This window comes from Rhodnius prolixus, unplaced genomic scaffold, assembly GCF_049639745.1.
Source record: "Rhodnius prolixus isolate KJV_2025 unplaced genomic scaffold, Rpr scaffold_4, whole genome shotgun sequence".
NCBI lineage: Eukaryota > Metazoa > Arthropoda > Insecta > Hemiptera > Reduviidae > Rhodnius > Rhodnius prolixus.
The window spans coordinates 32787498-32812405 of NW_027411614.1; the positions used below are offsets into that span (position 1 = coordinate 32787498).

Here is a 24908-nt window from a genome sequence, read left to right on the forward strand (position 1 = left end):
CTTCCGTTGTAGGAAATCTCCGTCCACCGAGGAAAATTTTCAGCTTGGGGAAGAGATGAAAGTCTGATGGTGCCAAATCAGGTGAATAAGGTGGATGTAGCAACAATTCGTACCTCAGTTCATGAAGTTTTGCCATGGCAATAACACTTGTGTGCGGGCGGGCGTTGTCCTGATGAAAGATGACTTTTTTCCTTGCCAAACCAGGCCTTTTTTCGCGTATCTTTTCCTGTAGTTGGTCTAGGAGGTTTGCATAGTATTGGCCCGTAATTGTTTGGCCAGTAGGAAGATAATCTATCAGCAGAATGCCTTTTACATCCCAGAAAACTGAGGCCATGACCTTTCCGGCCGAACGTACTGCCTTTGCTTTCTTTGGTGGTTGTGACTCAGCATGTTTCCACTGCTTTGACTGCTGTTTTGTCTCTGGGGTATAGTAGTGGACCCAAGTTTCATCTGTAGTCACAAACCGACGTAAAAAATCTTGTTGGTTGCGCTGAAAACGTGCCAGACTTTGTTCGGACATTTCCAATCTGGTACGTTTATGGTCCAAGTGACGCGCCACGTGTTCACTCACAAAGGATGTGTGATTATTGCGCGGGAACCTCGTTGCTCTAGCACAGACATTTAGCGGTGATTCCGAGAACTTTTCAAACCACCCTCGTATGTTGAATTTGCAGTCCTTTTGTTAATATATTCGTTCATTCTGAGATCATTTCTTTTATGTACGTACACCGTACGGTACCTTGGTTCTAGTATTTTTAGAAAAGAACATTATAATAAATGACAATGCATGCAAAATTAAATCAAGTTAATCGTATTTTAAAATATAGTAAAAGAGCTAAATCTTAGTTTCAGAAATGACCACTTGGCTAGAATCTACCTCCACAAAATTTTTGTAGATCATTTGTTTCCTTAAATCATGAGGAGATCTAGCTAGATGTCTTAGAAATGTGAACAAAAAAAATCTGCAATATTTTACAATCTAATCTTCTCGTTCAAAAGCCCGAGTTCATAAATAGAGAGGTACATGCTTGATTCTGCCGTATAGAAGGCTTGAAAACGAGAAGTTTTCACTGAATAGGGGCTTAAGTGAATTTTCTTGAAACGCGTAGACTTGCAGTGGAAAAACTTGCACTATTTGTTGATAAAATTGCACCGTTTCAATTTCTGTTCCGCAGACGGTTCTTTTTTAAAATAAAATCTCTTCCCTTCCATAGTTGTGTTTGCAAATGTACTCTGTCTAAAGGACGACTTATTTTAATTTCCCCAATTTAGGTATACATCTTTACCTAAATAACAGAATGTAGCTGTTAGTCTGAAGTGGTATCTCGCCTGAACTTAAAAATTACTGGATGGAACATGTCCTTGACATCTATCTGAAAATGAAAACACATTCAAAATGTTGGCAAATATCAAAAGAATATCGATTGTTTAGAACAGAAGTTAAGATCTTTTTCTAAAAATAACAGGGTCAAGCAACATCATAATTCTCCAGTAAAAAAAATAAGCCCAAAATTTTCTATTTATTTTTAAATTTAGCCGATATTAAATAGACAATAGTAAATAAAAACAGATGTGGGTTGGTAATATGTTGATTGTCGAGCTTTTAGGATGAATGGAACAGTTATCTTCATCTTGCAGAGTGAAAAAATATATGCGCAATTTAACTGAAGCTGAGTATGCGTTATAGCGAGAGAGGATGTAAACTCCCTTTCAATGTCCTGGAAGTGTGAATTCGACAAGGAAAACGTTTCCTCTTATTAGAGTAACTGGGGTGAACTGAACACATCCACTTCTAGTTCTTCGTACTAAAGCCCAAAACTTTTACAGTGAATTGCCTTGATCCTGGGATATTGGATTTAGTTTTTTTTTTGTATTTCCTCACTGCCTCTTCAGATTGGCTAATCAAGTAGGTTACGAGTTACTTTTTAACAACGATAATATCACAATTGCCAGTAATTTTTGAGGAAAGTGTAGATTAACAGCCCCTGTTTCTGTGATAATTACATAAGTGCACGATTTCGATAGTCTAATGCAGGGGTGTCAAACTCAATTAAAACGCTGGACTAATAATTGTATTTATAAAACGAAAATTATTCTTTTTTTACCCGAAACTTGCCAGCGATTAACTGGCACAAGTTTTGCTATGTTTGGATTCAAAGATAGAAAATAAAGATATATTTTGGGAATCCCTACATCTTTTTGTTTTTTAAGACCGAATCATTCTGGAATTCCACTTAGAGTGGCAGACATATCGCTTCCAAACGTCGCCGGAACTGAGTCCAGGGTGTTTTTACACGCCCGCAGGCCTCCAGGTAAGGCATTGGGCCACTAATATCTTCAGTAGCTAAAGGGTTAACAAGGGAGGGAATTGCAAGGTACGATAGTGCCTTCATCTTCTCTAAGCGCTATTTTCTTCATAACAATTTTTTTCCATTTTTATTTTATTTCAGAACAACGTGGGACACAAAAAATTACCTCGGGGGCCGCCAGTGTGGCCCCTGGTCGAATGTAAACTAAAGGCAAAACTTAATTAGCTACTGAAAATTACCGAAGGAAATGCACGAATTTCACGAACTCACAAATGATTTGGAATAAAGAAATTACTTATTAAATTGTTGAAACTTAATTAAAATGGATATTTTTGTAAAGATAAAGTATTTGTTTCATGCATTTTGTTCTATATTTTTTTATTTATACCCGAAATACTAGAACCAAGGTACTGTATGGTATATATGCCTAAAAGAAAGCCTAGGATGAACGAATTTAATAAGAAAAGATATGCGCATTCGACATAGCATGAAGAGAAAGTAAGGTAGTAAAGTAAAGTAATCGCCTATTTTTTCAGGCGGGGCTTAACGTCCAACTACCAATTAGGTGTCGTGGACGGAGGCGACTAGCAGCAAACATACTTTACAGTATTTCATTTATTAACCATTAAATAAAATCCAAGGCCTAAAGACCGGGAATTGAACCCAGTACCACAATGCATATTAGCTTTGCAGGTCTCGCCTCTAACCGCTCGGCTACCGTGGCGCCTATAAAGTAAGGTTTATTTCACGTTAAGGTTATTTAATTATTTTTTTCTTTACCCCACGACAAATTGTTTTATTGTTATTGTTTTGGATAGTGTTTGTAAGCAGATAGCCTGAAACACTTTTTGATAGTGCATTTGTAAATAGTAAGTAAAGTAATGGCTTACTTTTCCAGAAGGGGCTTAACATCAACTACCGATAGGAACTGGGACGGTAGCGCATACTTTAATATTAACTTAATTTTCTGCCAAATAAAAAGAAGCAAACAAGAGATTCGAACTGTGGATCTTCCTCTCTGAAATCCACTTTCGTGACAACTACACCAAGTATTTATTTGGATAAAATTTGAAAATCAATTTCAATTTTTCAAATCAGCGCTTAAGAAATTTTGACGCTCTCATTTTTTGTTGCATATTAAATAATTTTTTTTTTTAAATATATTTTATACGATTCTTTTTCACATAAACAGAAAAAAAAGGAAAAATTAAAAATTAATCTTTGCATGGCTAGAAGAATGTAAATAGTGTCTGGGAATTTTCCATTTACATATATAGTAGTGTGGTTTGTCTGTGCGGAATTTGGTGGCTTTCAATGGCCCCCAGTGTTGCTCACAGAGCTGAGGTAAACTGAGCACTTGTTACGTCCTATAGAACCGTGTCACGCTGCACACTCGGTTCAGTTTCATTTGTTAAGAATGTTTATATCGTGTACGCCTAATACACATGCCAGAATGTATATACAACGCTGCTCTTGTTCACGCTTATACCAAATAACAAACCCAACATATTAAGAAAGGAAATTGTGCAGTAATACACAAAAAGTATTGAAATTTTTGTATTTCAAGAACCATTAAGAATAAACTTGTTTTTATCTTTTCTTTTCTTTTTAGTAATACTTAAAAGTTTGTTTTTTAAAAGTTTTATATTATCATTTCTTAATAAAATTTTCTTTATATGTTTCTAATGGCATCTTATGGGTCCAAAGAAAAGTAATCAATTAAGAGGTTTTTCTCCATTTCTAAACCACGGCGGTTGTTTTAAAGGTAATCGGCAGTTACCCTTAAAAAATAAATTACTGTAATGTTTTAGAGAAGAAATCAATCCAGAGATTAGCGTATTTTGGATTCCAACGCGCGGAGATTTAGGCTCGAAACCAACTGGAGGTCCTTAAATTTTTTCTTCGTTCTCCTTCTTCCTTTTTCTTTAAACTTCTTACAGCTCACCGTGTGATGATGGACAATGTCGTCTAGAACCAGAGTTCGATGGCCGGTAGTGCACTGAAAAAAGCTCAGGACTTTTTAGAATAAAGAAATTAATAAAACAAATAGGCTAGCTTTATGTTCACCTACAAATCAGTTGCCGTGGACAGAGGCGACTAGCAAACACAGCCTTAAAACGTGGTTTTTAATACTTATGATGGTACGAAAATTAGCGACATCTATGAGATTGTGCTATAACTAACGTACAGACTTTTGCAACTGTTTAATCCACTTCTATTTTCTGTGATTGTAAGATGGTAAAAACTTTAATAATTACAACTTCTGGTACAAATCATAATTTCTCTTTCAGCAACAGAAATTAAATGAAAATTTTTAGTAATAATTACAAAAGTTTATAAATTTAACTTATTGTTTAGTTTAGTAAAATTAAATCAGACTCTCTGAGCATTAAGAATGTCAATCACTACTTAAATTTGTATTAAATGTATTTAGAATTGAAAATGTAATTACTTTTACTTGGTAGCAGTAATTAAAAAGTTTTGTCAAGAAACTGTTATATTTTATATTACGGTCACAATTTTGGGGAATTAATGAAGAATTACTTGGGAATGTTTTTGTTTTCAATTGAATTACCAAATTCTACGATTAATTACCAGAAATTTTCTTTAGTTCCACGCAAACAATGCTGAAAAATAATCTAATACTTCATTTTTGTCCTTCAAATACAAATTTTTAGACGAATTGCCAGCGCTTCTTTTTCCGTTTCCAATGTTTACCCTCCGTGGAGACCTCAACATATCTTTTTTTGCAGAATCCAACCTGCTTCCTCACTTTTCACACTAATCTATCCAGTCATCTTCATCTTGAGCCCAGGCAATCACTTCCAGTTTCCACTTTGATAATCACTGCTACAATATTCATGACATCAAAATGGAGACATGATCTTTAGTGCACTAGTTATGCCTAAATTCTTGAAGAATTCTAGCAGCAGCTCTTTCATAACGTCGTCAGCTAATGCTTCGCAAACAAATGTCGGTCTGTCGTTTAATTTTTTTAGTTTTATAAAAACAGTAGGTTAACGTTTTAACAATAACTCTGCTTGTTCTACAGTGGTTTTGACGAACTGTTTGTTGCAATGCTGATAAAATTCCTTGGGTTAAGTAACAAATAAATCTTTAAACTGCAACCGCGGCTTCCTTCAAATTGCTGCCAAAGGAAATGAGCTATCGATCGGAACAAATGATGATAACCTGATGGTGCCATCGGGCCTGCAGGAAGAATTCTGGCAACAATTTATTCCGTTAAGTTATTGAATTTTCTGCGAGACGAATTCGTAATAATGATTGTGCATTATCTTTTGAAAGTTTAGATACTTTTTTTCGGGTCTCTAAAGCCGGATATTTCTGAGTTAAAATTGCTTAAATATTTTACAGCTGTATACAGCAGTGGGTTAGAACCAATGGTTTTACCCACTGGGACAATGCTCATTGCATAATTTCCTAATTGTTACAAACATCATTTTACTTTACTTTTCTACAAACTGTTAGAGCTATTTAGCTATTTATCTTCGAATTAGTCTCTGGCTTCTGCAATCTGGATAGTGCCAGTAAATCCATTTTACAACCATATCACAATTTGATTCATGAAATCAGTAGATTTTTAAATTGCTTTCGGAGTATAGTTTCTAAACACGTGCTTAAACTATTATGAAGGTGACAGTTTGTTTGAATTGAGAAGCTCCTAATTCGCAATGACGAGTACTTTCACATACTTCACAGCTTAGGCCTCAGTATCTACTTTTATTACTTATTATATTTAAAACTAACGTTGAGCAGTTCGTTAATTCTATAATTTCACAAATTTTCCTGATTGTTCGCACGCAGAACATGTCTTTTTACAATAATTTCTTAAGTGCTGGAATGGCCACTGTTATATTGATTAAGTGAAAAATATAACAAGTGAAGATTAATCAGAAATGGGACAATGTTTAAAGAACATTCATCGAAGGTTTAGTTTTTAAATAATATCATTCTCAGCTATGTTTCAATAAAAAAATTCAAAGAACAGTAAAAATAATAAAACTTGAAAAATGTGAATTTTGTGCATACATCCCACTATAGATTGGAAATTTGCCCGCAATAGTGAATGGGTACAGGAGATTATTTGAATTTAAATTACTTTCGATCTGTAGCTAACTTAGATACTTGCCCTCAGGAGCTAGAGGATTGATCTACTCGTATTTTGAACTCAACTAGCTACTAGAAATAAGTTCTCAAGCTTTGGTACTTTCTTTTTACTTATATTTTTGAAAGTATCAACGTTAAAAAGAAACGAGCCTCTCATCGCAGTAACTTGCCACGTATCACGTTTAAATATTTATAGAAAAAACTATTCAAAAAATCTGAAAGTTTTTAAGAACTTAAATGTCAAAAAAACTGGACAATACTTTTAATAAAAGCTTTTAATTTACTCCTTCTCATAGTAGTTTAGTGATAAGATTTGGAACCATTCGGCTTAATGTGCATACTACGAATAATTCTTTCGCTACAAACATTTTTTTTAATGTACTCTTAAAGCTATAATATTCTCTAAAACAGTAATATGGATCAATTTATGGATAGAATCATTTCCTTTCAAGCTGTTAAGTTAAAATAGTAAAGAACGTTTGGGACGTTATTCTTGATAGATACTTAATTAACGTGTCTATATAATAATTGAATAGATTGAACTAATAATGGAAGTAATATGCTAACTAAACTGAAGATTGTTAATTATATATAACAGAAGTGGATAATGCAGTTAAACATTATATGCATTAGTTATGTGTGGAGTATTTCCAAAGAGCAGATTATCGTTAAAATAATTTATTAATGCTGAAGGACTTAATTAATCGATAAGCAATGAATTAAGTGCTTCTATGATCATAAATGCATGCTGTTTAATTACTGCCATATTATCTATTGTAAAAGGCCTTTTATATCTTTTGATCTCAGTCTTCCCTTTATAGTATTTTTTGTTTTGTTTTCATTAAACAGCTTAAGTCAACCAGACAATTATTATTTTCCCGAGGCTCCTATCTACAACTATCTAACTAATCTATCTACAACTATCGAACTAAAAGCAGTTCGTAAACTTAAAGCTCTGAAAAATCTCTTAAACTTAATTTTTTTGATATTCACTCTTCAGTTGCAACATAGTACAGTATTTGCTAAGTACTACGAGTTTGTCAACCAAATATCCATGCTAACATTTTCTTATGAAAGGACGGGGGAGGTACGAGTTACATGTTACCTCCTTCCCTACCTCACTTTTCCTTACGATGGCACTTGGGAGGTGATAATTCCCCTTTACTGTTAAATACCTACCGATCTCAAGTCACTTCTGCTTAAAATTGTTCCTAGATAGTATCCCTTCGTTATTTCCATCGCTACACGGTTGCAAGTCATTGGAATTCCGTGTATTTCGTGCCCATTTGGAAGATTTTACTTTTGTTGACGCTTATCCATCATTCTTTTCCTCTCTGATTCTTTCTGTTTTCATCAATAGCTTTTGGAGTATTTTACGCCAAATAGGCAGATAGTATCATATCACCTGCATAGATGAATATATAAGCAAGAATTGTTTATAAGTTCTATGTTTCTATTGTTGTTATAGGTTTCTTAACACCTTATTTATTCTAACATCTTCAATCGAAGTTAATTCATGATTGTAATTCCCATTAAGACAGGGGATAGATCGCATCAGTTATGCAGCAATATCACAAACGATTGCATCTTGCACTTCTCTGTTTGTCCATATTCTTCCATCGTTTATTTGCATCGAATAAATAATAATACCTATTTGCGTAGGTACCTAATAAAATGTTTACGTCCCAGTAATGTGCTGCTGATCTCTGCTTAAGAAACATACCTCAGCAATATATTGTTCTGTTTTGACAATGTTGTCAATAAAGAAAAAGGGTAAAGACGGTTATGAACTGAAGACTTCATATTTTGAATAGCATATTTACCTTAAGGACTACTTTTGAGAAAGAGTAGCTGTTTTTAGATTCCCAGCTTGGTAAAAAACAGACAGAATAATATATCTAAATTTGTTTATAACGAACACCGATTGGTGGGTATTTACCAGGTTTAATGTAAACAGGTCACATATTAATTTGTTTTATTGAATGAAGGAGAGGTGTGGTAGTTGCATTGGCCGTAGGTAGGGTGGCTAAAGTGGTTGTGGCATGAGTGTGGCTTGCTTTAATGACAATATACCACCCCATAATGTAACTAACAAACCTAAGACCTACCCTACCATTTATGTACTGAATCTAGTAAAACCAAAACACTAAAACACAAATAGTGCAATTTAGTTACTGAGTCGAATTATTGCAGTAAACTTTCCAATCTGTGGCCTGAATGATAATTATTTTGTCTAAAATGTAAAAATGTTCCTTTTTTAACAAATTCGCTCACTCCCGTTTGTTAAAAGTTTTATTTGTGATTCTGAAACTAAGTCAAATTTTGAAGATACTATACTGTTTTAATTTGTTTTAGCAAACTGATTAATAAATTCAAAATTATTTCATTACTTGGACTACTTCCGTTGGGCTTATTCTTCTTCTTAATCTAAAATTGTGATTTGCTGTTTCCAAATTTATTTGTCTTTCTTATAAAAGTGTTAATTGGCTTGTTCTGAATTCGATACCCGACCTAGGCCTTGAATTTTATTTAAAGGTTAATAAAAGAAATCATTGTAAAGTGCGTTTGCTAATCGCCTCCGTCCAAGATGCCTAATTTGGTAGTTGCACTAAAAAATCCTTACCAAAAAACATAAATAGTTTTTTTAATTTAAAATTTTATCTAATTTTAGTAAACAGAAGTAGTTAGGATTTTGAAGGAACAGCTAGCGAACGTGAACGACGAGACTGAAAGACCTTAGTTTAGAGTTGTAGCATGTAACACCCCTTTATAGTAAAAATGCTCCGAATAAGATTCAGTACGATCAGCCACGGTAGCTGAGCGGTTAGAGACGAGACCTGCGAAGCTAATATGTATTGTGGTACTGGGTTCGATTCCCGGTCTTAGGCCTTGGATTTTATTTAATGGTTAATAAAAGAAATTTACAGTAAAGTATGTTTGCTAGTCGCCTCTACACCTAATTGGTAGTAGGACGTTAAGCCCTGCCTGAAAAAATAGGCGATTACTTTACTATTAAATCAATATGACTACTGTCAAAAAAGTTTAAAAAAATTAGAAACAAAAATGTAAAAATACTATATAGAGCCATATTTGCTCTGTTCACAAAGGGTTCTTCGCAATTTTACCAGAAGAAGCCAATAGAACTACAAGATAGCAATAAGTGCTGACTCTACTATTCTGCCATTGTAGAGAAACTGCTCATGGATGTTTCGATGGATTTTAGATAGCTTTTAAGTGTCTGCAGCTCCGAACACCTCCACCACATTCTGAAAGGTTGCTTAAAGCGTCTGCACCATAATGATGGTAAAACAACCTTCCATGGACTGTATCGCACTGATTTTAAATGCTAAACGTGACTTTATTTTCAGGAACTTGTGATGATAGCCTACGATTCTTTCTTATATTTGAGCGGACACTTTTGCTTAATTGCTCATTGTGTAGCATCTATGATTTGCATAAAAAAAGCTCAAGCAAGTTTTATAAGGTGCATCGCGTAAATAGCTAGTAAACTCGTGTTTATTTTTACTTTCAATATTTATAGAAGTGAAAGTATAAAGTAAACGCTCAATATTGTTGCCAATTTAATTAGTGTAAATTGAAAATTGAAATCTATTTGTTACAACAGTGATGGAAGTACAAATAGATATGTTGACGTTTTAGAGAGGTCTCAGGTGTTTGTTGTGCTGGATAGCAGTTTTCATTAGCCACGCCTACTGACCAGTTTGATATCCCTTCCTTCAGGGATATATAGCTATATATAGCTGCAAACACAATACTTCCCACCCTAACAAGCTGGATCCTCTCGTTACTGAAGCTGTGTCACTGAATTATCTCTTCTCAGCTGGTGTTCTATTAGTCTTGACAGCATTGTGCTGTTCTAGACTTGTAAGTTATCACACTTATAGTCACTATCAACCATTTCATTAAAGGCCAGGTCAATCTAAATGCCTGACATCTCGTCTCGCAGCGTGGTATCCCTTACAAAGTATTTCTCTCTCATATACAAGCTCCGATAGATACTGGCCATAACTGGAAGACAACCGCTTTAACCATGAACCGATTCTTAAAAGAGTGGGAGAAAATAATCATTGTATATTTATTCATAAATTAAACGCTTAAATGATATCATTGTTGCTGTTTACTGTAAGAGTTGATCCCATTTTAGAGTTTAAATTTAAACAATGTAAAAAGATTTCACGCAAAAATAATCTAGCTGCACTTTGATGGTCAAGTAGCTGCAGCAGGAAACCAGATAGAAAATCTGGGCTGAACCGATGAAAGAATTTATCACCCGAGTTCTGTTGATTTGTTTTGAAATATGAGGTGGACGTCAAAAAAACAAACAGTCTTTCATTTCTTTTTCTTGAGGGGAAACAGTGCAAAAGTTGTAGGAAATGCTAAGAGCAAACTAGAACTCCTAAAAACTATAGCGAGAACTCTTAAACTCTCTCTAAATCAAAGGTCGCCCAAAGGTTCTTGAGTTTATTACGTAGAATTTTACTTATATTAAAATATTAATAATCTTGGGTCACGGAAAGACACGTCATCAATCCTTTTAACTAACATAATACGTTCATAGCATGAAAGAATGTATTCTATTACAAGTACTCTACTTTAATAACACAAAAAAAAATCATAATATTCACAAAAAATAAAAATAAAATAAATAATAAATCTGAGAGACACTCATTTGGTCGACCTTTAATTTTTGAAAAAGAAACCAAATTAATATAACAACTGAGTTCATTTGACCATTCTGGAGCCTTTCTTTTATTACATTGCGAACCTTCAAGCAGTGTTCTTCCGTTACAGGCTGCACTGCCCAATTAATGGACGGTAAGCTAAAACTGGGTTCTATGGAAATTTTCTGGGACTAAAATCCCGGATCACCTCGTGGAAACCCAGTTCATCTTGGATTTTCAGTCTATTAATTATTAATTTTCTATTGCAGGTGTTCGTAACTAAAAAATGCAGTGTTACTTGGTGTTTTATCTCTCATTTGTGTGTACCAGATTCCTTGAAGATTTCCTTTTAATTCGGTAAGTTTCTTTCATTAATATATTTTACAGGATTATTGTTTTAATTTTTCTATTAATTAAAGGATACTTTTCCAATAATCGATTTAGTTTTTTTTTGTTTTGATGCTGTATTTTACAGCCTCAAAGCTAAGTTTGTTACATTTGTGGTTTTCTTATTACTTCTCCTCTCTTCTATTAGGCACTAAAAGAATTAGAAATCTTTAAATTTTCAAGGTGACTTTTCTTTAAAATGTATTATAAAATAGTCTGATTAACGGAAACGTATATTTTCGTGAATAGCGTAACAATAAAATCCTATGGAACACCTACCTAATTACCCAGCGAAACATTGCTTAAAATTAGCAACCAGAAATATTATTATTAGAGAGTAGAGCTTTCAGTTTTTTACAATTTTCTTGGAACAGAACTCTAAATATTTGCATTAAAGTTCGTAGCAAACATAAATCTTTAGCTCTTTTGTTTACAACATTTCCCAAGGACAGTTCATTTTGAAAGTGGGTGTTTTGCAAACGAGGATACGTAGTCTTCCCTCTAAATTCCATTTCGTGTACCATTCTGCCCCTTACATGATATTGAGAGAATTAAAACATTGCTGAATTTCCAGGCCAAGAGAAATAACTTAAAATAAATCATTTGACTGTAGTCACCACTTATCTAAAAGATTTCTTAAATTCACCTCGATTGAAAATGACGTTAGGTCTGCAGTGCTAGTTTTATCCTCTTCATTGTAGTATCTTCATTGTACTAGTAAGCAAGTTTATTGTGAAACGGAAACATACATAAAGTCGAATTCTTTACCCAAACTGATTAATTTGCTTCGATTATTTGAAAAAAATAAAAAACATACCGTGGTTTTTACTACTCTTTATAGTTCTATCATTTTTGTTTGAAACAATTTTACGTTGAAATTTATGTAAAAGTTAATTTGACTCTTCATTAAAATTACCAAATTAGAGAACTGACTGGCTCTACCATCACTGCAAGCATAAACATTATTGAATATTTAATATTTTGTTAAACATTTGAGTGTAGTCAAAAATTTGATGGCACTCTAAGTGCGAATTTGGGTTACAGGTTTATCCAGTTATAATTAGATGAATGAATTTTCATTTTTAGTACCTCCTTGGTGAAATTCTGTTCTATTTCGATAGTGTGCTTTAGCAGTGATTGCTTTTTTTCAGTGAAGTGAATAGCAGAGTTTATGAATATAATGATGCGTCGTGCAGTCAATTAAGCGATTACTTATGAAGTATAATTTATGTGGTCCACTATATCTGTGACATTTATCTACCCAAGAGGTCAGATTTTCAGTAAAAATGGAAATGACGTAAAGTGTATCATATCACTTAGAATGGAACGTTACTATTTTAGGTACATTGCACAGATATTTTTCCTAAAAGGTTACTAAAAATAGTAGTAAAGCAAGTGCTGTCTGGACTCTTTTTTTAGCCTAATTTAAATAATCATATCAATATTCATTTATTAATCTTTTTTTTGTTTTTGTTTTGTTTAGTATAGTCTAGATATACGTGTTGCCTTTCTTCCTTAGATTTTGTGAAAAATATAATTGTATTAAATAAAAAATAAAGTTCATTTTATTTGAATAATCACCAATTAAATAAGCATTTCAAATAAATTCCACTAATTCGCTTCGTAAAATCAATTGTAACAAAACCTGACGACATTGTGCTACGAAACTGAAAATTGGTCCATTCTAAAACCATCTAAACCTTTCTCTACCTTTTTTTTTTGTCGCGGTACACTAACAATAAGTTTAAAAGTATTTTACTTAACCATAATACACTGTGTAAATTAATAATAATTTTAACATACAGGGTGATCCATTTAAAACGCACCAATCGCTAATAACTTTTTAGGAAAGCGGAATTTCGAAAAAACCCACGAAGTAAACTATATGTTTCTTGGGTTTAGTTTCCATATTTTCCAACCCCGATGCTGTATCTTCATTTTTGGCGGAGTTATGGCTAAAAACCTGATTGGGGTTTCATAAGGACCACTGGTTTTGACAATGATTATGAAAACTACATTAAACACTGTGAAAAATGACGTTAATCCCGTTTCGATATCCCTAATATTAGTCGAGATCAAAGTTAAAAAAATTTCTATTCGTGAACGGTTTTCAGTATTAATTTTCCACCAGAAATATACGTTTTGGGAGGTCCTCTGACTGCAAAAAATGTTATTTGTGACGCAAAGAACAAAAGTAATAATAATTGAAGATTTTAAAACATGTAGTGTAATGTAATAGTCGTGGGTAAATCAGGATAAATTTGTTTTATCATCAAATAAAAGCAATCATCACATCATTTTAATGTACCCAATATGCAAGACTTCTTGACCTATGATTACGGTAAGAATATCTTGCTAGGGATAGGCGGGTGTTGGTCTAGTGGTCAAGAGCGTGGCTTTGTAAGTGGGAGATCCCCAATTCGAATCCCGCTTATGACTACATTTCATTTAAAAAAAGTATTATGGTTTTTTAAGTAATAAGAATGACTGCATACGTGGGATTCGAACTGGGGATCTCCCACTTACAAAGCCATGCTCTTGACTACTAGACCAACATCCAGGCAAGATACCCAAAACCCAAAACCATTACATGACACTACATGTTTTAAAATCTTCAATTATTATTACTTTTGTTCTTTGCGTCACAAATAACATTTTTTGCAGTCAAGCGACCTCCCAAAACGTGTATTTCTGGTGGAAAATTAATACTGAAAACCGTTCACGAATAGATAAAATTGTAACTTTGATCTTAAATATCTCAACAAATATTAGGGATATCAAAACTGGGTCAACGCCTTTTTTCACAGTTTTTAATGTAGTTTTCATAATCATTGTCAAAACCAGTGGTTCTTATGAAACCCCAATCAGGTTTTTAGCCATAACTCCGCCAAAAATGAAGATACAGCATCGGGGGTGAAAAATATGGAAACTAAATAAAAAAAAACATATAGTTTACTTCGTGGGTTTTTTTGAAATTCCGCTTTCCTAAAAAGTTATTAGCGATTGGTGCGTTTTAAATGGATCACCCTGAATACATAGATATAATTTAAACTTTATTCGAAATAAAAAAAAGAAAGTTATAATTTTTACTGAATGCATTTCTAAAATTTGGCAATTTATTACCTCCTTCAGGGTATTATAAAATTTGTGGAGATTAATATTGAGCTATATCATCTTACCTGTAAATTTACCGAAACGCCGGTGTAAAAAATGATTATTGTTTACAATATTCATTGACGGCACCTCAATAATTTTTTTTTAGGATAATCATTCTAAATGTTCGTGAGACTAGAACGGCAAGTGATTCTTGCAGGAAAGAAAACTATTACGCGCTATGCTGTACGTATATTCGTTGATTACATTAAGCTCACATTAGTTTTCATAATTTTTGTTACCTTATTATATGAGTTAATCTGGTGGTCAGCAATGATTGTAGTTTTAGTTGGCCACTACAACAAACTTTATTATTAAATTGGAATACCCTCAAAGAAACCTTAATAACCACATCTTCTCATAAGGTTTCTTTATATCACTGTTAATTAATCAATTATTTTAAGAGCTAAGTTTTAGGCTACAGAACTTATTTGAACTGATTCGACATTACTATTGCTTCAACTAAACAGTAAAGATGTGTTCATATTTATTAGAAACATTCCCAATTACCTAATGAAATCAATGCTATTTAGCTTTCTGCTTCAAATATATTATACTAGAGGAAAATGTTCTCATGCTTGCAAATTAGTTTAGATTCATTAGTAACTTAATTAGTTTTACTTAGTAATTAGGCCAAGTTGAAGTTAAATTTTCAGTAGATCAGGTGGCGAACAACAACCCCTGACTTTTATATTTATAAAATTTTGGTATAAATTTATTGAACTCTTAAATAAAAATAATTGTAATAGGCAATTAAAAATAAATAATTTTATTTTAAGCTCCTTGGAGTAGGACCAATAAGGTGCAGCAATGTCATTTTTCAATTGTTAAGCATGAAAACAATAAATGAAAATATAACTCGTAATGTAGAAACAAAGTGAAAAGAGAACGAATTTATAATTTATCTAAAATATTTAAAAGTTTTGAAGCTTTTTTATTGTTTAGAAGCAAAATAATAAAAATTTAACTAAAACGTTATTTTACCGAAACATGATTATATTATGTGATTTGTTATTATAGTCTAAAACTGCTCTCATGCAAGTGATGTTTACAGTGCTTTGTCATATGTACCCGTAAAATACTCCGAGTTGGACCATGTTATTATACCAAAGGAATATGTCAAAATAGGAATCGTTAATATGTGGCTTGAATGTTGCTCAGATTTCAGCAATTGAGGGAGTCCTGCTAGATTTCTCTTAATCTCCTCATGGCTAAGGCTCTAACTTGCTGAATCCCAAAATAATTTTAGCTTTTGCTCTGGTTTATACGTTCAATGTATCATTCTACCGTTAGAAATACTTCTCTTTCCTTTCTTGAATGTTAAATGTCCTGCAATTGTCCAGCTCAGTAACCATCTAAATATCAGTGGTGAAGACCTGCACCAATCGAATCAATTCTTGCCGGTTTTTAGGAGTCGAAGAGTATAGTTTTACATACTGACAGAATACTACTAGATGTGGCGCCTTCATTAAGAATCCATGCTGGCCTCGCTTTTCCATAGTACATTGCTAAGCAAAACAGAATGGGGTTCAATGAATCCTCTTGATAATTCCCACTTTGAAATCGGATTGATAGCCTAACTTTACCATATTCTGCTACTATGCTCGTTCGCCATCAAGCCATAACTTTCTCCAAAAATTGAACCAGGACTGAGTTCACTTTCAGTATTATTATAAATTTAGAATTCTCTAAGCAAAGGCTGGTAATTTAATTTATGCGTACTTTCGTCATTGATTAGGATTTGTTAAACAAAGGGAGTACTTTTTTGTGCCCCCTTCAGGATACTTGCAGAGCCACAGTAGTCCTTTCCTTAATGGAGCATGGCTTCAGTCTGTTGTTAGAAATTCAATTGTTGCGGCAGCTGTATCCTGCGTATGTTACGTCTTGACTCTTAAATTCTTCTTTATTTTATCGTGTTGTCAACAATTTGCGTCATTTATGCAGCAAATTCAACAGCTGTTGGAGATCTTTTAGTGGAGTCAATAATCAAATTAATAGGACCAATCTTTTGATCCGTAATTGTTGACTCTTTGCAGGATATTTATTTTTTTACATTTTAGGATCAATTTCCTTCCTTAAGGGATCAGCTAAAGTGTGGGTAAGCATTACCCACTTAACACTTCCTTTTTATGAAGGCTTCGGTAATCCATGCGAGACTAACCTGCACTTGCAGTTCCTTCAGCACTTGCCGTCTATAGGCTTTCGTATCTATTACCTGAATGGCCAGGACAAATCTCTCCGTCTCGGAGTAGAGATTATATTCCATGGACATGTCTTTATCCGCAACAATATCTCTCAGCTGGGAAAAGTACATTAAATGCAGTCCCTTGGCCTTCATTCAACTTCACGCTTTTGGCGGTCCTCTATTTAATGCTCGATAATTTTATTGAGAGACATATAATCGCAGTCTAAGTCACATTTGCCTTTCTTATTTTCGACTTATATTATTATTATTATTAATATTAATATAAGTATTATTAAATGGAAAAGTAGAAATAATCTTGTATGTTGGAGTAATAAGTTTTCTAAATAAATCAATTTATCGCAATGTAAGATCTTTGTAGAAAAGAGAACAGTTATGATATATATATTTATAAAGTAGGAATTCAAAGTAGCATGAGGATAGACTGGGGTGAGGAGGTTATCACAGCAGTAGGGTTTACAGTAGATTCAGTTTAAGTCTGCATACACTAACAAAACTTTGCTCTTCACTTCAAGAAGTTTGTGTTGAACACAGCCAATGTTTCCTCTACTCGAGCAGCAGCTCTCGTCCCTTTAAACCGTTGCTCGGCACTACCTCCTACTGCTCTTTTTCCATTGCCTACTTCTCTAGAAAAAGAAGAAGTAGGAACAAACAAAATTATATAAGAGTATACTTCCAGGCATTGTGGATTTACTTTATGATTAAATAACATTGTTAAAGATATTCATAAAAAATAAATAACCAAAAGAATAAATAAAATCTACTTTAGATATCTCCTATAATGCTACTGGAGCAATGCAATAATAGATGTTTCTTTATTTAGTATCTCATACTGTCCACACAATTTAAGTTTAAATCGTATGGCGAGTTGACTTGTGATTCTTGTAGAATAGAAAGCATTGAAACAGCAACACCGTCAGTAAAAGCCATAACTTCAGTTTCATTATTTAGGTCTGGTTTGCTAAGTTTTCATTTGAACAAAACATTTATTATTATTTTTTTTTCTAAATATGAATTAATACTACTTATTTTTAAAAACTTAAATTCCTCTGAGCCAAGATTGTTTGGCCGTTCAATCCAGCACAACTTTGACGAAAATGGCGGTAAACGCAATTTATTTTAAAGAGATTTTTGGCATATTGAAGAGGATTACACCTCAATTGAGTAAATTAACAAGGTCAGACTTTTATTTATAGTCTGTTTCAGGACCAGGAAAGAGACAATAAACTATTAAAAGTATTAAATTCATTCGTTCTAGAGATCTGTTTTGATGTCTAATGTAAACATGTTATATTTTTTATTGTTACTTTTTTTCTTTACATGAAAAACACTTCCTGGATATTTCTAGATTATTTACAATTTTTGACTGTCGAGCACCGTGCTCAGAAGCACCGAGAAGTTTGTCCTGTTAGAAGAAGTTTCAAGGAACGAACTGAGAATTGTGCAACATGTACAGAGATAGCGCTTAAGGAATGAAGATTCGGATCTGGCGGATGAGAATAACTTGCTGAATTCTCTGATTTAAATTGATTCACAGGAAGGGATGTTTCAAGCTTTGTTTCAACTGTTAATTATTTTGATTACTATTGGGATCTTAGTAGCTTTGATCCTCTAAATCCCTATTCACAAGTCTATATCCCAAAAAAGCCCTAAGGGCCCTTCTTTCGAAGCAGACATCCGGTCAGGCCACCATATCTACGAGTATGTTCTGCAAATTGTCCAAGAATTCTTCTAGCCAGTTCTTCAACATTCGCAGTTATCCAGAAGTGTTTTAAATTACTTCTCTGAACCAGTTTTGAATCTTCTTTTATATTAACTAATTTGGAGCGCCAAACTTCCTTGCAAAAGTCTTGGGCGCAGTCTGAGTTTCCCATCCTTTTTCTAGCATTCACCAGTATTCAGTTATTTCTATGGTTCAACCATAAGACAGTGTTGACACCTCTAAAAGCAACAGATCTCCCTGAAACCAAGGCCAAACTTCATTCTATCTGATTCAGAGAAAAATAGCAGAATTGATTTACTTTCCTTCACTGGAAGTTTTGAAGTCACCTTCCAAACGGTTAATTTTTTACTCATTGCAACATTTTTATAATGTAGATTCTTATGCCTCAAATTATAGTTGATAATAATATGAGCTTCTCCGTATATACGAGATCACTGTCCTCTGTATCTCATTCTAAGCTGGCCGTTGATTGCCTCACCAACAACAGAGAGCGAAACGTCTTCCCAAACTTAAAGCCGTTATCAACACCGATGTTGGCATTGTTTTCACCACCGTTTACATAAACCAGGTCATGCTTTATGCTCTTCACATTATGCTTATGATCGTCGCTTAGATCATGGTGTTCAGGCTGGCAAATGAAATAACATTGAAACTCTTTCACGCACGAATAAAATAATTTGAATTGGCTTACAGACTTTTCTATAGAACAGGACAAAATTCAGGCGTGTTTGTTTTCTTCAAAAGAGGTTATTGTATCTGTATTTAGTAAGTTAGTTTGACTGGGATTTAGTTTTTAAGAGTATTTTTTGTCTTTCTTTAGAAGATATGTCCCAATTTGTCAGAAGTATTTGCAACGAGCTTCTTTTTTTAGAAAGTAGGTTTTTTTCATACTTTATTTTCATGGATTACTTTTTAAAAGATGGAGAAATGGAAAAGAAGAAGTTAAGGGAATGATAAGGGTTGCAATGGTGGCAGTTGAACCAGAATCGTAGTGAAAGAAAGAGAAAGAAATTGTGTGTGAGAGAAAGAGAAAAATCATTGGGAGTGTCTGTAGAAGAATTTCAATTAAGATTTGGATATAAATCAGATTGTTCTGTACGGTAGCAAAAACGATCCTCTACTTCAGATTACTCCGAACCATAGTGGCTGATTCAATATTCCTACCAACTTCCTTTATTATTTGACTAGCAATATATTAGATATAAATATTTTACTGGGGTACATCTTCAATTTGCACGTATATTTGTACCCAGTTTTACAAAGTATTCTGAAAATATAGAATAAAATTTATTGCCTTCACTTGTTAAGTGGAATAGTAATAAGTGACGTAAGTATTCTTCAAAAATATTTTGAAACTAAAATTGGGATTTTACTCTTGAAGCATAATAATCGCCAAAAAGACTTTTCTAGAGAACAGAGCAACATTCAGGTGTGTTTGTTTTCTTCAAAAGATATTATTGTATCTGTATTTAGTAAGTTAGTTTGACTGGGATTTAGTTTTTAAGAGTAGTCTGCTGGTAAGTAGTTGTTGGGTTAATATTCAACCCCGCGGATGATCGTTCACTTAGGTAGGCGACTATCCGCATAGCTTATGGACTACTTTTATACGGAACATATCAGATCTTATCTGCCGAATAACGGTGACAAAAGTTGAATATTCTCCGCATTCAAAGATCTGCTTCGAGCAGTAGCGAAGAATTCTACACTTCTATTGCGATTATTAATATTATTCTTTTTTACTTATTACAACAGAAATGCTCCACAATAAAAACATTTAAAATGGCATTGACCACAGTATTATACTTTTATACTTGATTCGTTAATCTTCCATACGAGATATTTAAAAGTATGGAAATATTAGGCTATTAAATAACGAGACTGATGCTGCTATATGTTAGAAGAACTATGCATGTGCAAAATCTTAAGACCGACAGCTGTGCAGCGTAAAACCTTCTCTTTCGATTGCAGCGTCTCACGTGTTTATAGAGAAATCAGTCTGACCGGAACCGTCGTTTGTGTTAGAGGTTAGTTTCGTTTTGCCGAAAACATGATGCTACACATGGAGTAGAGCAACGAATTGTCGTGAAATTTCACAAGAAACTTAGTAAAACCGCTACTGAAACTTATCTTTTATTAAAAGAAGTTTATGGTGATGAATGTTTATCACGTGCGAGAGTTTTTGAGTGTTTCAAGCGTTTCCAAGATGGCCGAGAAGACGTCGGAGATGATGACCACCCGGGTCGCCCTTCCACGTCCAAAACGGATGAAAATATCGATTATAATTAATCAAAATTACTACCGTGAGCTGCTTGCTCAACTCCGTGAAAGAGTAAGGAAAAAACGACCCGATTTATGGAAGAACAATTCATGGGTTCTCTTCATCAAGACAACTCGCCGGCTCACACTGCATTGTCTGTCGCAAGACGTTTCTAGCCAAGTACAACATCCCAGTTTTAGGCCATCCGCCTTATTCGCCTTACCTGACCATATGTGACTTTCATCTGTTCCCCAAAGTCAAATCTGCATTAAAAAGAACACGATTTAAGTCCGTGGATGCTGTGAAAGAAAAAGCGGCACGCGTCATACAGGAGCTCACAGAAAAAGACTTCCAGCACTGTTTCGAACAATGGTAAATTCGCATGGAGCGTTGTAGGGTTAGGGGAGTGGTGTATATTGAAGGTGATAATAACTAAATATGTTTAAATATAAAATAAAATGTTTTACAGCAATAGTCTCGTTATTTAATAGCCACACCTCGTATGCTTTAAGCAATGCTTCAAAAAAAAAAATATATATATTTGGCAGACGACTATTTTCGCTGAAATCATTTGCCTAAAAGTGTTATAACCTGCTACATGAGACAGGTGTAAACAGTTTTAATTCAATAACTACTAAAATAGCCTGGGCATTTACTCACGTTGACTAATTAGACTTTATTTGCCTTTCAGCAACAAAATACACATGATACGTATTTATCTCATTTGTCTTCTTTTAATCAACGGAAAGTATAAACTTTTTATTTTATTTTTTGTTAAAGTTTAAAAAAGTATTTTTTGTATTTACTCGTAAAAAAAAGAGTATGAAATAATGAGAATTTTAATTTTAACGCATTCAATTACTATTAACTTTTGAGAACAACGGAAACCAGTAACAAATCTCAACAGCACACCTATTGAAAAATGATCTAATTTAATTCTTTTAAAACTTGTTTTGGAACAAAATATTCTTCACAAAAAGAAGTTTATTGAAAATTCAGTCTACTTCTAAATTGAAGTATCCAACAATGTGCTGACAGAAATTCGTTAAATATGACTATTGTTGTAGACGACGGATTTTTTAATTATTTTATTTATTGTAGAAACTAATAAATGAATTTTTAACTAATTAAATTAAAAATATCTTTTTTCACTGTGGAAGGTGAAAGCAGGAACGTGGTTTTACTATTAGAGCGTCATTAAAAATGCATTTAAGGCTGAGATTACGGTAGCTTCTAGTTGTAAACAACGTTAATAGTCTCTACAAAGTGCGCTAGAATATTCAATTATATTTGAAAATACCTTGATCACCTCTGTTACCCTCCTGAAGACAGCTCATAGCGCTTTGATATGGCGTGATAAAAGACTTTAGATGAGTTTGAAATAATGAGAATTTGTTTTGTAACTTTTTTTATTTTTTTTAATTAAATGAATATTCAATAAAGAAAGAATTGTGCCTATTTCAGTCATTATTTTTCAATTTTTTGTCAAGTTTTCGACGAAGGGTCATCTTCAGAGCTGTGGAACACATTATAATGTACTATCATTATATTCTGTTGCTGTCAAATATATTCCACAGCCCTGAAGATGAAACGTCCTTAGGACGAAAGGTTGACAAAAAATACTAAATTATGACTGAAATTGACCATATTCTTTCTTCTTTTAGGATTAATAAACAGTTTCCAAAACAAACAATACTCTACAGTATTGCTAAAGGTAATTTCTATCAAATATCGCTTACCTCAAGCCCTTTTGCTTGTCCTGAATAAAAAATGAATATTTAATTTATTAATACATATTTAATTTCTAACTAGATTTATTTATTGTTGGTTTTTGCATATTAACCATTCTTTTATTCTGGGCTGGAAAAACAAACTTACTGACATTTCTAACTAGGGTTGGCTTCTAATGTCTACAATTATCAATATTTCTGCTGTTATTGGCGAATCTGACTTCGTTCTTAGCGATAATGAGAGGTGCATAAATCAGAGGGTACCAGATTTGATTGAAAAGAGGACTAACCATGTTCTTTCGCTCGATGTCGATAGGGCTGTTCATTCTGGCTATAGTCGCTTGTATAGAGATATCAGTTTATTGGGTTTAAATGAGGATTATATTTATTATACTTGCGCTTTAGACAAACTCAGGGTGGTCAGCCAGATTCGAGTGTCAAGTTGCAAGGCATTGAGAATCAGGTCTAGAAATTGTTATTACAACACATAGACACCAACTCAATCTGCACAATGTGCAATTTAAATAGAAATGAAACCCTGGAGCACTTTCTCTTTATATGTCCGCTGTATTCACCGCTGAGAAGACATTACCTGGGAAAGTTTCTTCAAAAAGAGTCCCAACTAATAAATATTCTAAAAGTAAACACATATGATCGCCAAAATAAGTTCTACTATTATGTAATAGAACCTTTAAAACTAAGATCATTTGTGAGAAATGAATAAAGAAATGGAATTTATTGCAGCTAAAATGTTTAATTTACATCAGTATGATTATTATTATTATTTTTTGGTTACAAAGAAATGTTAAATATGGTTTAATTTATTTTATTACTTTATAACAGTGGTTACTTAAAATTATTGTACATGTCAGAACCCCTGTAAATTACATCAAATACAGAAATATCTATCAATTTATCAGTAAATAAAATCCAGCCCTAAATTATAAACTTTATTAATCTTTTGATGATCTTCAGCTTCTTCTGCTTCTCCAATCTACTGTCCATCAAATCTACGATTCTAATGTGATTTTAAACCAGCTGTATACCGCAATCTACTTTGCTTGGACAAATTACTAAGTCCTTCATAGTGTGTCTGTTGTGTCCCTCGATGGCCAATTACTTTGCACCTTTTAAATGACTAAAAATCACTTAAATTGGTAACAGCCTCGTAGACATTCTCCGCAATGATAACGGCTTTCCAGATTGTTGCTACATCTGCCTTGAATCCCAATACAGAAAGTACTTTTATTTTGCAATACTCCCAGTTAAAACCTATACCACCCTGACCTCGCTGTAAAAGTCGTAACTAGGTTAACTGTGGGGACACCGCATAGACTATATCTTCACGCAAAAACCACCATGGAATCTTAGTTAAGACGAACTAGTTTATAATTCTGCCATGGCGCAAAACATTATTGGTATTTTTGACTTTTTAGTACATTATTGGCTTTTACTATTTCTACTATAGTCTATGATTTGATGGCATTTCTGCTAACCTTGCTATTCTGAGTAGCCTGTTTACCACTAGTTCAACATTTACTTCAGAATCTTTCCATTAAAAAAAATGTGTCTCAAATTTAGTAGCATAACTTTTGTCGCTAATAAGAGAATGTAGCTGTGGATTTTATGGCTCCTAATAAGTTGTGAATAGTTTTAAAATGGATTCTCTACAAAGTTGATGGTGACGTTTGACTTGCATCCCCACATATATCGCATGCATAATCTAATTTGGACAGTCATATTCCGTTACAGAAAGAAGCATTTTTAGGATCGTTTTATCTCAGACAAGCCGACAAAACTTTAATTTATTAACCACAAGAAGCCCTAATACGGACAATCTTATTCGAAATATTAATAATCTAAATGGAAATAAATTCTGAGTGGATTTATTCGATTGCATTACAATTCATGGACATTTTTTCATTGACTAAAGATAGAGTTTTCTATGTTATAATAACACACACACACTACCATCTGACGGGAGGAGCCTTCTAATTTGTTTTAAACCTTAAGGTTTGGGGAGAATGATATTGGTTTATGGTTTTTTTAATAAAATACTGAATTGGCTTCAATAAACCAAAGAAAATAATAGAAAATTATTTTAAGGAATGAATCTCTTAATGAATTTCTTTGAAAGAATCGTTCCATTTTATTGATTTCAGAAGTAATTTTATATTATTTGTTTGACAACCCTAAGCATTCTTTACAAAAGAAGTTCGACAATTAAACCAAAATTCTTCCGGTAAAACAAGTCCTGGATATGACCTCTCCTCCTCCAGCTCCTTAACCAAGGCAAAGGTTTTCCTAACATCCTGATAAAATACTGCCCTTAGAAT

General features: G+C 33.4%; 1 protein-coding gene across 5 annotated transcripts in view; it reads left to right on the forward strand.

The window, feature by feature from the left end:
• The window catches only part of LOC141456154 (lachesin-like), a 413770-nt gene that overhangs the window by 195290 nt on the left and 193572 nt on the right, over window positions 1-24908 (forward strand). For all 5 annotated transcript variants that reach the window (XM_074131863.1, XM_074131864.1, XM_074131859.1 and 2 more), the window contains one exon: window positions 11389-11476. The gene's annotated coding sequence lies outside the window, so the exon portion shown is untranslated. The remainder of the gene's footprint in view (window positions 1-11388; window positions 11477-24908) is intronic.